Raw genomic sequence first — 16,293 nt, forward strand, 5'->3', positions numbered from 1 at the left:
CTGCTCATGATTTAAAAAAAAAAAAAATCAGAAATGTGGGATTGCTACTTCCTTGCTAGTCTCATGATAAAACTGGAAACTCAGAGAGGGGGGATAGGCACTTTTGTCCTCCTAAAGGCAGTTTCTGGGACAAAGCAAACATTTTGGCTTCCCATTTTCTCATTCCAACAGGGACCTTACCCAACTGCCTATTAGCCCATCAGATTCCTCACATCTCACCCTTGCCCAACCCCTCCGAAGAATGGACCCTAATGCTACTAAGGATATGGGGCAACCACGGCCCTGGCTGCTTCATGTTGAAAGAGGGCGTGGTTGGCCGGCGCTGCAGCTCAATAGGCTAATCCTCCGCCTGCAGCGCCAGCACACCGGTTTCTAGTCCGGGTCAGGGCGCCGGATTCTGTCCCGGTTGCCCCTCTTCCAGGCCAGCTCTCTGCTGTGGCCTGGGAGTGCAGTGGAGGATGGCCCAAGTGCTTGGGCCCTGCACCCCATGGGAGACCAGGAGAAGCACCTGGCTCCTGGCTTCGGATCACCGCGGTGCGCTGGCCACAGCGCACTGGCCGCAGCGGCCATTGGAGGGTGAACCAACAGTAAAGGAAGACCTTTCTCTCTGTCTCTCTCTCTCACTGTCCACTCTGCCTGTCAAAAAAGAAAAAAAAAAAAAAGAGGGAGTGGTTGAGAGACAGCAGCAGAGCCTTCCTCTGAGGTGGATCTAAGGGATTTGGGTAGAATGCAGTTTGATGGCTTCTAGCACAAAGCATGTAAGACAGTTATTATCTCTTCCAGTACAGAGCCTCATCTTTTGAGAGTTCCAGGGATCCAACTCGAAGCCTCAAGGTCAAAGACTCAGTTTTAGAGATTTATATGGAAAAGAATTGTCAGTTTTAAATCATTTGGTCAAAGTAAGTTAAACCTGAACATTTTAACCAAAGCTGTGGATCAGATCTAATTGGTTAAGGTAGATGAAGTTAATTCCTTAAAGACTGAAATTTTAAAGAAATTGAACTTAATAAAGGCAATAGAAAACACATGAAACTTCCCTAAGATGCATAAAACTTTGTTACCTAGGTCAGTTACAAAACAGAAAACCGTGATTGAAAAGGATTGGCCAATGATTTCAGCAGGTGAACCTATCATTCAGGACAGTTAAATACATCATGGAACAAAAAGATAGCGAGGGGCCAGTGCTGTGGTATAGTGGGTTAAAGCCCCAGCCTACCGGGTTGGCATCCCTTATGGGCGTCAGTTGGAGTCCTGGCTGCTCCACACCCATCCAGCTCTCTGCTACGGCCTGGGAAAGCAGTGGAAAATGGCCTAAGTCCTTGGGCCCCTAAATCCATGTGGGAGACCTGGAAGAAGCTCCTGGCTCCTGGCTTCAGATCGGCACAGTTCCGGCTGTTGCAGGCAAGTTAGGGAGTGAACCAGTGGATGAAGATTCTCTCTCTCTCCCTCTGCCTCTCTGTAACTTTGCCTTCAAATAAATAAATACATCTTAAAAAAAGAAAAAAGTAGAGAATCAGGTAATCCCACTATTACTGACAATCTTTTACTCATTATAAGTCCACTGAAATTTGCAGCTTTTTTATTTTTAAGATTTATTTATTTGAAAGTCGGAGTTACACAGAGAGAGAAGGAGAAGCAGGGAGGGAGATCTTCCATCTGCTGGTTCACTCCCCAATTAGCTGCAACGACCAAAGCTGCACTGATCCGAAGCCAGGAGCCAGCAGCTTCTGGGTCTCCCATGCGGGTGCAGGGGCCCAAGGACTTGGGCCATCTTATACTGCTTTCCTAGGCCACTGCAGGGAGCTGGATTAGAAGTAGAGCAGCCAGAACTCAAACCGGAGCCCATATGGGATGCCAGCACTGCAGGCGGCAGCTTTACCCGCTACGCCACAGTGTCAGCCCCTGCAGCTTCTTTTTAACTCAGTTTTGGAAATTTGTGTGTTTCTAGGAATTTTATCATTTCATTGAAGTTAAGTGAATGGTTGGCATACTATTCATTATTATATTCTCTGTATACCCTTTATTTAGTAACGTGGTAGTAATACCTCCACTTCTACTTCTACTTTTAGTTATTTACATAGACTCTTTCTTAGCCAGTCTAGCTAAGGTTTGTCAGTTTTGTTGATCTTTTCAAAGAACTTGTCAAATTTGATGAAACATGAATCTAGAAGTCCAAGAGAATGAACAAATTCCAGAAGGATAAACAGTGAGAACCACGCTGAGATTCAATGGCGTCTCCCGATTCAGCATGAAACCTCGGATTTTCTCTGTGTCATTTCACCTCCTGTATCCCTGAGCACGGAGCCAATCTGGTTCAACTTCTGCAGAGGGAAAACATCTCCCACTGGGGCAGAGCAGGGACCCCTGGAAAACTTCTCAGGGCTCTAAGTGCTTCTCTTAAGACACCAATCATTCTTGATTTCAGCTCTAATCTCACTGTAGCTTTCAGCGGTACCTCTCATTTCTAAACCTCTCTGAAGTTCTGGCTTAGGAACACATCACTTCCAGGATCTTACCTGGCAGGTGGTTTCAGCCACCACTTGTCTGTCAACCACCTACCATGATCATTTCCCTTTTCTGCCGTAGTCTCTTACATTGTACTACTGGGTTTTTATATTTTAATATATTAGGGGAGCTGTGGGAAGGATCTAATTAGTATCTGTTATTTAACCTTTATTACCAATCTAAAGTTGATATCTCCATTTAATAGATGAGGAAATGGACGACTAAAAAACTTGTCCTAAGTCACAGCTGGATCCCAGTTTCAGTGGTCTTATATTACCTTGTGTAGCCCCAACAAGCCCAAGCATCACAATTTTTTCCAGTGTCATTTGGCTTCAGCAAGAGTTCTTAAACCAGATTTGTTCTTAAGAGTGCCCTCAGTTCTCTATGATATAAACAAGAATCACCCTGGTGTTCATACCCCTAAATAGGCAGGTTCATTACTTTAAGTTCGACTCATATTCAGTCCTCCCATAGATGTGGGAATCTGTGTTAGGTAATTGTAATTTACAAGGCAGTAAAGAGGGTGATGGCGAGAGTGAGAAATGCCAAGGGCTGCTCAGGAGGAGTGGACTGCTTTAGGGAATGGAGGGCAAGGAAAAGTGACTGAGGTCCAGGCAATCTGAGCCCACACGGAGAATGGTGGCCTCACAGTAATTACCACCAAAGAGTTGTTTGAGAAGGGGAAAAGCCTAGTAACCAGTTTATTGCCTCTCAACTCCGAATGCCTCCTTCATTGTCGGTGCAGCAGTCCTAGAGTCGAGCAGGTTAAATGTTTCAACTTGGCCAGTGGGAGAGACATTGAGCTTTGTCAGTGGACAGCCTCTTCTCAGGTTCTGGTGTGCTTTTCTCACCAAGTCCTTGGAGCACCTGTGGTTTTTGGACTCTGGCATCACCAGCTGGTTCTCTAGCACCTGGCCCTAGCAGCATATGAGGATACTTTTCCATGGCCCCATGATTTAAAACTTTTTTTAAAAGATTTATTTTGTTTATTTGAAAGACAGAGTTACAGAGAAAGGTAGAGACAGAGAGAGAGAGAGAGAAAGAGAGAGAGAGAGAGAGATCTTCCACCCACTGCTTCATTCTCCCAAGTAATGGCCAGAGCTGAGCCAACTGAAGCCAGGATCCAGAAGCTTCTTCTGGGTCTTCCACATTGGATGCAGGGGCCCAAGGACATGGGCCATCCTCTGTTACTTTCCCAGTAACATTAGCAGAGAGCTGGATCAGAAGTGGAGCAGTCCGGACTTGAACTGGTGCCCATATGGGATACTAGCACTGCAGGCCAGGGCTTTAACCCATTGCATCACTGCACCAGCCCCAATTTAAAACTTTTTTCAAAAATATTTTATTTATTTATTTCAGAGGTAAAGTTACAGACAGTGAGAGGGAGAGACAGAGAGAAAGGTCTTCCTTCTGTTGGTTCACTCCCTAAATGGCCACAACAGCTGGAGCTGCACCGATCCAAAGTCAGGAGCCAGGTGCTTCTTCCTGGTTGCCCAGATGGGTGTAGGGACCCAAGGACTTGGGCCATTTTCCACTGCTTTCCCAGGCCACAGCAGAGAGCTGGATTGGAAGTGGAGCAGCCAGGACTAGAACCAGTGCCCATCTGGGATGCAGGTGCCGTGGGTGGAGGATTAATCTACTGCGCCATGGCTCCAGCCTCCTATTGAAAACTTTTTAAAAATGAATTTCTATGAGGTAAATAGTTTGATATTAGTAAAATATTGACATTGAAAGTATGTTCTAATAAATATATAGTTAATAACCATGAACTATATTGCCTACTTATTATGCATAAAAGTACACTGTTGATTTTGGACCTTAGAAATTTTGCCATGTAGGAAAGGCAAAAGCATTTCAGGGGCTGGCACTGTGTTCTAGCGGGTAAAGCTGTCACCTGTGGTGCTGACATTCCATGTAGGCTGCTCCACTTCTGATCCAGCTCTCTTCTGTGGCCAGGGAAAGCAGTGGAAGATGGCCCAAGACCTTGGGCCCCTGCACCCATGTGGGAGACCTGGAAGAAGCTCCTGGCTCCTGGCTTCAGATTGGCACAGCTCCAGCCATTGTGGACATCTGGGAAGTGAACCAGCTGATGGAAGACCTCTCTCTCTCTCTCTCTCTCTCTCTCTCTCTCTCTCTGCCTGTGCTTCTCTGTACCTCCTCTACCTTTCAAATAAATAAATAAATCCTTTTTTTAAAAAGAGCATTTTATCTCTAATGTCAGCTCTGATTCATTGCAGTGGCTGTCTGGGTCAATAAGGACTTTAAGGCCAGAAAGCAGTGACAAACTGATGTCTCTAGCACAAGTAAAAGAGAGGGAGTGGTGGAAACGCATAGTTCTTTGTCAGCTGCTCTCTAATGCTAGGTTTAACCGTGTGCCCATCATTCATGTATTGGAAACTTAAGGTCCATGCAATGGTATTGGAAGGTAGAGGCCTACTGTGGGCTGATAAGATCATGATCGTTCTGCGCTTGCAAGTGATTTCATTTTATTGTGGCATCGGGTTCATTGTGGAGGGTTGGACCTATCATAAAAGTGAGTTCAGACGCCTCTTGCTCTCTGCTGCCCTCTGCCGTGAGAAGATGTACCACTAAGGACTTCACATGCTGACACCTGGATTCTCTGGACGTCCCAGCCTCCAGAGGCATGAGCCAAATTCCTCACAAGTTATCTAGTCCATGGCATTTTGTTGTAGCACCACGAGATGGACTAAAACACCTGCCTAGTTGCACACATTGGTAAACTGAGGCATAATACAACTTTCCCAAAACAAAGCTATGTACATAAGGTAAAGGCTGAGGCTAAATCCATATTTATTATTTCAAACACACTGCTCTTTACATGTTACTGCTTCAAGTGAATATAGAGTTTTGAGAAGGTCAGATGAGCACGTATAAGTTTAAGGTGAGTAACAGAGTTAATCATATGTAAATAAAGTTAATTGAAAATAAATATTAGTAAAAAATAAGAATGGGAACAGGAGAGGGAGGAGGAAGAGGGGTAGGAGAGTGGGTGGGAGGGTGGGTATAGTGGGAAGAATTACCATGATCCTAAAGTCGTAATTATGAAATGTATGAAGTTTGTATTGTGAGGCTATTTACCTTATTTAACTATTAGGGCACAGCTGCGCATATTTGGGGAATCAGATTTATTGAGTATCATAGCCACAAATAGACCTGAAATAGATTGGACTTGCAGAGTTTTTGGCCTAGCTAGAGAAAGCATGGTGAAAGAGTCATTAAAATAGAAACCAAAACCATGGCTTTACAATTTGCCTGAAGATATGTCACATGTTAATGTGGATTTTAAACAAATGATATTTCAAAAGGGTCTTCAGCATCAAAGATAAATAGCATGAAAGTTATACCTAAACCTATTACATGTAAAAATTAAACTATACAAATACCTGCACTTCAAAATATCAATTCTGGGGGCTGGTACTGTGGTGTAGTAGATTAGTCTCCTCCTTCAGTGCTAGCATCCCATACAGGCGTGAGTTCTGCCTGCTCCATTTCTGATCCAGCTCCCCGCTAATGGCCTGGAAAAGCAGTGGAGGATGGTTCAAGTGCTTGGGCCCTGGCAGCCATGTGGGAGACCCAGAGGAAGCTCCTGGCTCCTGGCTTCAGATGGGCCCAGCTCTGGTCCTTGTGGCCATTTGGGGAGTAAACCGGTGGAGGGAAGACCTCTCTCTCTCTCTCTCTCTCTCGCTATATCTTTACCTCACAAATAAATATTTTTTTAAAAAAAGAAAATATCAATTCTTAAAATTCATTTGCTTGATGGGGAGCATGACAGTGAATAATGGCTTGGATTTTTGATGGTAGAGGTAGGTTTTTCCTGGGAAATACTGTATGTCCACCTCAGGTATTGAAAGCAAGATTCTTCTCTCACTTCTTATTCAGGTGCTGATTGGAAAATACATATTCAGATCCTATGGAGATTAGAAATTCGGCCTTGTAAGTAAAAGTGTAACTTCCTCGGGGCGGGAGGGCTGTTAGCCACCACTGGAGCACACATGACTGGCATGTCGTCAGAGGCATCACACGTCTGAGCTTTCCTACAAGACATCAGAATAGGATTTTTGGCGTGCTTTCTCACTTAAGGACAGAGAGAGACACTCTTGTCTCTTCAAATCAAATACTGAATTTATGGGTTGCCATAAACACAACATCCTTGTATTGTTGTTTGCTAGGTAGATAAGTTTGGAGAGTCTCTTTTCTTTTACATATATTTCAGGTGATTAAGCTTATCCCTTATAACTGAAGTGACCATGGAGAAGTTTTTTGAAGAAACACAGAAGAATGTAGTTAGACATAGAAGAGAGGCTGGAAGCTTCAGTTTATCAATAAAATCCCAAATTTGCAAGCTTGAAGGAGATTAGTTGTAGATTTTAATCATAACTTTGTTCAAACTCATTCCTAATCACAAACTATTGGTTGCAAAATGGGACTGGCCAACAATTTTTACCTATTTGGAATTCTGCCTCTGTTTAGAGATATTACTTTATATGCATTTCTTCAACATTTACAGCAAGACATTCTTAAATTATTAAAGCAAATAATGTAATTGATGAGTCTTCTCTCCTTTATCATCTACTCTACAAAAAATTAATGATTGTTAATAATAATCACAATCACAACTCTGCACAGTGGTCAAAGATCAAGGTGATTTGGTACTTACTTTAGTAACAAAAATTGCAGAGCAAGGATCCAAGGCTCCTAATATTCACTAATATTAACTTCACTATATTAGGTTACCATTCCCAGTAATAAATTTCAATTCTCTTTTTTCTATTGTGCATATTAACTTATTTTACTTTCAGTTAAAACAGAACATCATTCTGATTGCACTATTTTTGTGTTTTGTGGATATAAATCTCAACAATTGGTGTTACATTATTCTACATGGAAAAAACTTGAATCAGAACCCTGAATTTAGCTTAATTAAAAGTGTTTAATCCAATATTGCACTCCAAAGAACCTGTTAATACATGATACTTTACTTGTAAATTGACCATCAAGTGAATACAGAAGAAAATGCCAAGTAATAAAAATTGAGGGGGGGAGGGGGGGTGGAGAAGAAAGTAATAAAGAGCATATCTGCCATCTTGTGGTGAGAAGGAGAAATGCACCAATTGTTGAGCAGCTTCTAAATATTACAGATAGCAATAGTCCTTATTTTCCCTATAATCTACTACAATTTTGTTTGAAATTATCTCTAATAAATTACAGGGGCATGAAGACCATCCTAAATTTGAAATGTTAACAGCTGCCTTGCTAAAATCAGGTCTTGAAAGACTGTTTCTCAGGGGCTGGCATTGTGGCACAACAGGTAAAGCTGCTGCCTGCAGTGCCAGCATTCCACATGGGCATCGATTTGTGTCCTGGATGCTCCACTTTTGATCCAGTGCTCTGGTAATGGCCTGGCAAAAGCAGTGGAAGATGGCACGAGTTTGGCCCCTGCCACCCACATCGGAGACCCAGATGAATCTCCTAGTTTCAGCCTCATTCAGCCTTGGCTACTGAGGCAATCTGGTATCAGAGCAGCTAGCACTTATTGAGCATTAATTATGTCTTAGCTCAATCCTCACAACAAATCTATAAGGTATGGACTTACCTACCTTTTTTCTTTTTCTTTTTTTTTTTCTTTTTTAAAGATTTATTTATTTATTTGAAAGGCACAGTTGAGAGAAAGTCTTTTCATGGTTAGGACTGACTCAGGCTGCAGCCTGGAGCTGGAAACTCTATCTAGATCTCCTACATGGGTGGCAGGGACCCAACCATCCGAACCATCACGTGCTACCTCTCAGAGTGGCATTAGCAGGAGGCTGGGATTCGGGGGAGGGTTGGAACTTGAACCTAAGCTCTCCAATATGAGACTCAGGCACCACAAGCGGTCTCAAACAGTAGGCTATACAACTGCTCCTAGAGTACTATTTTTAAAGCTGAAATGATAGTGACTGTTGCTACCTACTTTTTCCCAGTTTCACAAGATTCTTCCAGATGACCTTTACATAATCTTGTTCTTGGCAGTGGAGGCTTCAGCCACAAGGCACATCTTCCTCCTAGGAACCAAGGAAACTAAGACAGTCACTATTGTTCCAGGAGCCAGCTCTTAACTACATGAATCTGCAAGTTATTCCAAGAGCCAATCTGAGAAAAAAAAGAATGAAAAAAAAAAAGGTGTAGGGTTGGATAAAACTTTTATCTCTATAAGCAGAAATTGTCTGCTTGCATTTTTCATTAAAAATTATAGCAAAGGCATGACATCCACATGGCCTAGCACTCAAATCCCCAAGAAAAGCAGCCCATGCCCAGTGTTATAGTGTCACGATTATCTTTCCTAGATGTTACTTGTATAGCCAAGTAGTTATGTGTATTTAACTTTCAAAATTTTCTTTCTTTTTGGCCGTCACCCCAGAAAAGTGATGAAGAAGGGAACATCCTTATTCGGAAAGGATCACAACAAGATGCACACATGGTGCTGCCGCTGCAGCTCTGAGGCCTCCCACCTGCAGAAGCGGCTACCCTGCCAGGTATATGAGGAAGTACAACTCGAGCGCCAAGGCTAAGAGACAAAAGATCGCTGGGACTGGTCGGGTGAGGCACCTAAACACCGCGTACCGCACCGCAGATTCAGGCACGGATTCTGTGAAGGAACAACACCTAAACCCAAGAGGGCAGCTGCTGCAGCATCCAGTTCATCTTTAGAATTTTAACAATTAGTCACACAATAAATGCTCTAGTTTGAAATTTTTAAAAAAATCTTTCTTTTGCGGAAGGAGAAAGAAAGAAGAGAGAGAGAAGCTCTCCCATCCACTGGTTTACTTTTTATATGTATGTACATATATAATTTATTTATTTGTTTGAAAGTAAGAGTTACACACAGAAAGAAGGAGAGGCAGAGAGAGAGAGATGTCTTCCATCCACTGGTTCCCTCCCAAATGGCTGCAATGGCCGGAGCTCTGCTGATCCGAAGCCAGGAGCTTCTTCCGAATCTTCCATGTGGGTGCAGGGGCCCAAGGACTTGGGCCATCTTTTACCGCTTTTCCAGGATATAGCAGAGAGCTGGATTAGAAGTGGTGCAGCCAGGACTCAAACAGGCTCTCATATGGGATGCCAGCACCGTAGGTGGTGGCTTTACCCAGTACACCACAGCGCCAGCCCCCACTGGTTCACTCTTCAAATGCCCACACAGCCCAGGGCTGGGCCAGGCACAAGTCAGGAGCGACCCACTCCAAATCTCCCATATGGTAACAGGGACCCAACCACTTGAGCCATCACGTGTTGCCTCCTAGGGTATACATTAGCATGAAGCTGCAATTGGGACTGGAGTCCTGACTGAAACCCAGCTACTTTGATACCGGACGCGTTTGCCCCAAGTGGTGTTTTAACTGCTACAAAAACACTATTTTTCTTTCTTTTTACACAAAAAAACATGTCATATGTCCCACATCTTTCTTGCTTCTTCATACTTAATGAAGCAGGTCTTTTTTTTTTTTTTTAAGATTTATTTACTTATCTGAAAGAGTTACACAGAGAGAGGAGAGGCAGAGAGAGAAAGAGAGGTCTTCCATCCGATGGTTCACTGCCCAATGGGCTGCAATGGCCGGAACTGCGCTGATCCGAAGCCAGGAGCCAGGAGCTTCTTCCAGTTCTCCCACATGGGTGCAGGGGCCCAAGGACTTGGGCCATCTTGTACTGCTATCCCAGGCCATAGCAGAGAACTGGATCGGAAGTGGAGCAGCTGGGTCTCGAACCGGCACCCACATGGGATGTCGGTGCTTCAGGCCAGGGCATTAACCCACTGCACCACAGCACCAGCCCCATGAAGCAGGTCTCAACAATCTTTCCATTCCCTCATACTTACTATGCCTACACAGTATATATGCCAACAGATGATAGCTCCATTCCAACCTTTCTCCATGTGCTCATGACTGACCATCCTCACGAACACTGATCTCAGAGGAAGATCGAGTTACAGTACACAGAAAAGACCTCGAGTCAACAATACGAATGTTGGATGTGTTCCAGATCCAAAATGCAGAGCTAGAAGAGCAATTGAAGCAAAAATAATTGCAATGCAGGCAACATACATTCGGAATAGTCATCAAAATGTAAGTGGTATGATATGCTACACATGGCAGCTACAAAGAAAAGTTGAAGCCGAGTGTGGATCTTTCCGAGAGAAGTGGACAGATGATGTTTTTGTTCTTGTTGAAATCAAAGGCAAAGCCATGTGCCTAGTTTGTGGTGATGTGCTAGCACTCATGAAAAAGCCAATCGAAAAAAGACACTAAGATGGCGGAATAGGGAGAGAGCTTACTGCTCTAGTCTGGGGGAAGATAATTTAAAAACTGTGGAGAGAGTGCAATTTCAGGGAAGAGTTGAGGGGGAAATGGCAGAGGAAACTCCACACAAATTGGGAGGACACTGTGGATCTATGAGGAGGGTGTGGACGTGCACAACTTGGGACCTCAGCACCAGCTTTGGAGAGTGAGGTGAGACCAGATGGCGGCAGCCCAAAGCACTGGTGATAAAGCTGCTGGAAGGGACTGGCATGAGTCTGGCTGAGAGCCCTGTAGGGGACAGTGTACCTGTCAACCTAGAGGGACAAAAAGGGGCCACATTTCCCTCTCCCTGTCTACCTGGCACCAGCATCCTAGCTCAGAGAGGGCAGGCACCATTTTGGATATATGTAACAGCTGCACCAGCTTGTATACGCACACCCAGCAACCAGCCCAGTGGAGAGGCCTGAGTCTGGCTGCAAGAATTGACAGGGGGCTAGGTGCTCGTGACTCTGGAAGAGTTGTGCACTGAGACTGTGGAAACTGGTTGCATGGGAGGGTGCAGGTGTGGGTGGCTCCACATGCTCGAGGCTCCCTGATATCCTGGTGAGGTTCATGTTAATAAAATGGTGCAGTCTTATCTATGGCATGATCTATGCCCTGGACACCATCCTAGGCTCTAGCCCCCGCTACCATTGCTGGAAGCCAGCTGCCCCATGACTCAACCACTAGTGTCAGCTCCACCCCCATCCTAATGGGATTCCATGATCCTACTTTCTTGCCCGCCCTCCACCAAAGTTTTAAGAGGACCTGTTCTTGAACATGGCTCACTCGCTCGCTCCCGATCTCTCTGCTTCTTGATCTCTCTCTCTCTTTCTCTTACATTCTTCTCCCTCTTTTCTTTCTTTGCCCCTCCCCTCCAGTCTGTCAGGTTTCCCCAATAAGCCCTTTCCCTTACTCCGGTGTTTGGTGTGTTCTGTGGTGGCCTTACAGGTCATTGCTATGGGATCTGTGTTCACATGGAGGGCTGCAAAGACCCTTTGTGTGATTCTTGTGGCAGTGCGAACAAATATTATACCCACTGGGGCAGGTGACCAGGCACTGGTCTCCTTAAGGAGAGGAGGTGAGCATGAGACAGAGCAAACAGAGCAGATTAATCCTCCCCTCTGATTAAAAAAAGAGAGCAGAGCACAGTTTACCATGCTTAATTTGGGAGTCACCTTGGACACTCCCTTTACCCTGGAGCACTGATCAGAGCTCCCCAGCCACACCCAGCACATGCCTCAGACAAAGTATTCACTGGAAGAGCAGACACTCCACTAATCCACATAGGCATAGTCCAAGGAAAAACCCATCAAGCAAGGAAAAAAAAAAACCAACAACTGTCTTCACAAATGCCTAAAAATAGATGCAGCAACTCAAGAAACAAGAATAAAGAAGACAACATGACACCTCCAAAGGAACACAACACTTAAGTACTAGATTGTGAAGAGATTGAAGAAATGTTGGAAACAGAATTCAAAAAATTGATTGTAGGATTGCTTAGAAATAATCAGAAGTAAATCCTCATATTAAAGAAATCTATACATGACATAAATGAACATTTTTCCCATGAAATTGAGATTTTAACAGAAATCAAAATGAAATATTAGAAATGAAGAATTTGGCCGGTGCCATGGCTCACTTGGCTAATCCTCTGCCTGTGGCGCCAGCACACTGGGTTCTAGTCCTGGTCGGAGCACCGGATTCTGTCCTGGTTGTTCCTTTTCCAGTCTAGCTCTCTGCTGTGGCCTGGGAAGGCAGTGGAGGATGGCCCAAGTGCTTGGGCACCTGCACCCACATGGGAGACCAGGAGGAAGCACCTGGCTCCTGGCTTTGGATCCGCGCAGCGCACCAGCCGAGGCAACCATTTGGGTGGTGAACCAACAGAAAGGAAGACCTTTCTCTCTGTCTCTCTGTCTGTCTCTCTCTCACTAACTCTGCCTGTTAAAAAAAAAGAAATGAAGAATTCAATAGATCAAATAAAAAATGCAGTAGAAAGTATTAACGATAGACTTGGTGAGGCAGAAGAAAGAATACCTGAGTTAAATGACAAATCTCTGGAATTTTTACAGTCAGATAAAAAGAAGAAATTAGAGGCCAGCGCCGTGGCTCAACAGGCTAATCCTCTGCCTTGCGGCGCCGGCACACCGGGTTCTAGTCCCGGTCAGGGTGCCGGATTCTATCCCGGTTGCCCCTCTTCCAGGCCAGCTCTCTGCTATGGCCCAGGAAGGCAGTGGAGGATGGCCCAAGTCCTTGGGCCCTGCACCTGCATGGGAGACCAGGATAAGCATCTGGCTCCTGGCTTCGGATCAGCACGAAGTGCTGGCCGCAGTGGCCATTGGAGGGTGAAGCAACGGCAAAAAGGAAGACCTTTCTCTCTGTCTCTCTCTCTCACTATCCACTCTGCCTGTCAAAAAAAAAAAAAAAAAAGCAATTAGAAAACTAAAAAACAGTGTTGGAGATCTATGGGATACTATCAAATGGCCCAACATATAGTTCTTAGGAATTCCTGATGGCATAGAGAGAATGGATTGAAGGTCTTTTTAATGAAATAATTATAGAAAATTTCCCCAATTTGGAGAAAGAAAGGGATGTACAGGTACAGGACTCCTGATAGACAAGACCATAAAAGATCTTCATCATGACACATTGTAGTCAAACTCTCCACAGTAAAACATAAAGAAAATATTCTAAAATGTGCACGAGAGAAACGCCAGATTATTATCAGAGGATCTCCAATTAAACTCACAGCTGACTACAGAAACCCTACAGGCTAGGAGAGAAGAAGGGTGAGATATTTTCCAAGTCTTAAGAGAAGAAACCTGTCAACCAAGAATATTGTAGCCTACAAAGCTCTCATTTATGAATGAAGGTGAAATAATGACCTTCCATAACAAACAGAAATTGAAAGAATTTGTCACCACTTGCCCAGCCTTACAAAAGACACTTATGGATGTGCTACACACAAAGAAACGTGGTCATCACTATGAAAGACGGTGAAGGCAGAAAATCTCCTAGTAAAAGTGCAAAGCAAATCCAAAGTAAACAATATGAACATTTATAGAAAAACAGCAGGGAAATTGAACTTACTGTGGTTTTTCTTCTGTAGTTCCTTAGATTTCAGAATATCCTGTTACTGGGAATCTAACCACATATTAAGGCGATCTGTTTTTGAACCTTTTTAAAAAGAAGACATTGATTATATTGGAACAACTTTTTTTTTTTTTTTTCCCCTTCTCTTGTTACATACCATTTGTGTAATTACAGTGCTAAGTCTTAATTCTTATGTTTTTGGGCAAAAGAGTGTATCAGTTATTTTAAATGAATTTTTCCCTGTGTTTGAAAAAAAAAAAAAAGCTAATCTGGAACAACATGACAGCTCAAGACATGCCGAATTCAATGAACTGGGAATCTAAATGCATCTGGATAAAAATCAACGCTCTTCACTGGAGTTTGGAAGCATAACAGCCACTCTCACTGGGCCTCACTGTGACACAGACATTATTCAGAGGAGTTACACAGCGAGCGAGCTAACTGCAAAGCTGAGACCTCAGGGTGAGGGAGATTTGTGAAAGACATGGTGGCTGCTGTGGAGCTGTTAGCATCAAAGAAAAATTGTTTCTGAATGGAGTGCTTGTCTCAGAGAAGGCTACTAACTTAGCACAAGATGTTGAAAAAAAAACTGCAGAGTTCCAATTTTTCTCTGGCTTGTGACAAGACAATGGACATAACAAATACAGTCCAAACTGGCCATTTTCATTTACGGGATTCTACAGTTGATATGCAAAAGGAGCTGCTGTCACTGGAAGCCATACAGGGAACAAGAGGAGAGGACTTGTTGGAGACATTATTTATCAATGACAAGACTTAACATTTGAAGAGTGGCCTTATTACAAATGGAGCTCCAGCCATCACTGCCTTGCCAAAAGGGTTAATTCTATCTGCCAAGAAATAACTAAATTGGGGCCAGTGGTGTGGCGTAGTAGGTAAAACCGGCTCCTGTGGCACCAGCATCCCATATGGGCACCAGTTCTAGTCCCATTTGCTCCCCTTCCAATCCAGCTCCCTGCTAATGTGCCTGGGGAAGTAGTGGAACATGGCCCAAGTGCCTGGGCCCCTACACCCACATGGGAGATCCAGAAGTTGTTCCTGGCTCCCAGCTTTGGATCTGCCCGGTTCTTGCTGTTGCAGCCACTTGCCCTCTCTCTGTAAACCTGCCTTTCAAACAAATCAATCTTTAAAAAAAATAACTAAATTGTCTCAGTCATGACCCAATTGATTATACACTACTGAAGTCTGTGTGCACAGCTAGTGCAGCTCAGTGATGTGATGCCATGTATACATTTTGTCAAAAGCAGAGGGATTAATGGTCACCAGTTTGAGTTAGTGCATCATCTTCACTCTGAGTCTGGTGATTTTGCTTATCACCATCAAGTATGGTGGTTGAGTCTTGGGAGAGGGCTCAAAAGGTTTGACAAACTTCTGGGTGAGGTCAAAGCACTTCATGGTGATGAAGGGAAAACCTGACAGGGAACACAACAGCAAGTGTGATCTGGCGTTCATGGTGGAGATGACCAAGTACCCCTCAGAGCTGAATGTCAAGCTGCAGGGCCCCATACAGCTTTGCAGCTCTCTGCTTTCACACACCAAGTCATCTGAAGCTAAACTGAAGTTGTGGAAAGTGCACCTCGAAAGGAGTAACACAGTGCATTTCCCCACCCTGGAAGGACTAAAGCCTTCTAGGACACTTGAATATGCTGGTGAGCATGGGGAACTGGTTGAAGCATTTAATTAGACTCAAGGACAAGAAAAATAAACAGACCATTTTTGCTACACCATTCAATGTGGAACCAACTGAGGTGCCTGATAACCTGCGAGACAAGATCATTCAGCTGCAAAGTGATGAGCGGAAAGCTAGGTACAACAACCTCCCTCTGCTTCAATTCTGTAAACCTTACATAAGCAGTGATATGTTTCCTACTTTGAGGGAATCTGCATTGAAATACTCATCTGTGTTTGGAACAACTTAACTGCTGCGAGCAGTTCCTTTTCAAAACTTATTATCCAAAGTGCAGACTGTGCTCCAGCCTGGCTGATGCAAACATGGATGGAAAAGTATTTTTCAGTAGCGACATCTTCAATAACAGCTAACAGCACATGCCTCACCAAAGAAGTTCCAACCATCACATAGATGAGTTTATTGTTTGATCAAATACTGCAGGCAAATTTTTAAGTTGGTAATTTTGTATGGCCAATGAATTATAAATATCCAAGTGCTGCTTGGCTGAAAAAGGTATCTCAAACTTGCTTTAAAATAGAAATATTGTCTTAATCTTATAACATGTTGCATAATGAAGTCTTCTGAAGGTTGTCTGCACATAAATTGTTATTTTTCTTAAAATACAACTTGCAGATTGTAATTTTGATACAGAAATGTCAAATTAAGCTCCAGGCTGTACTG

The 16,293-nt window shown here is 43.8% G+C and overlaps 1 pseudogene; it reads left to right on the plus strand.

Moving 5' to 3' along the window:
- The first annotated feature begins 8,930 nt into the window (after positions 1-8,930).
- LOC133757052 (large ribosomal subunit protein eL37-like) lies at positions 8,931-9,239 on the plus strand (annotated as a pseudogene).
- Positions 9,240-16,293: the final 7,054 nt, after the last annotated feature.

The sequence above is a fragment of the Lepus europaeus genome, chromosome 3 (genome assembly GCF_033115175.1).
Source record: "Lepus europaeus isolate LE1 chromosome 3, mLepTim1.pri, whole genome shotgun sequence".
Taxonomy (NCBI): domain Eukaryota; kingdom Metazoa; phylum Chordata; class Mammalia; order Lagomorpha; family Leporidae; genus Lepus; species Lepus europaeus.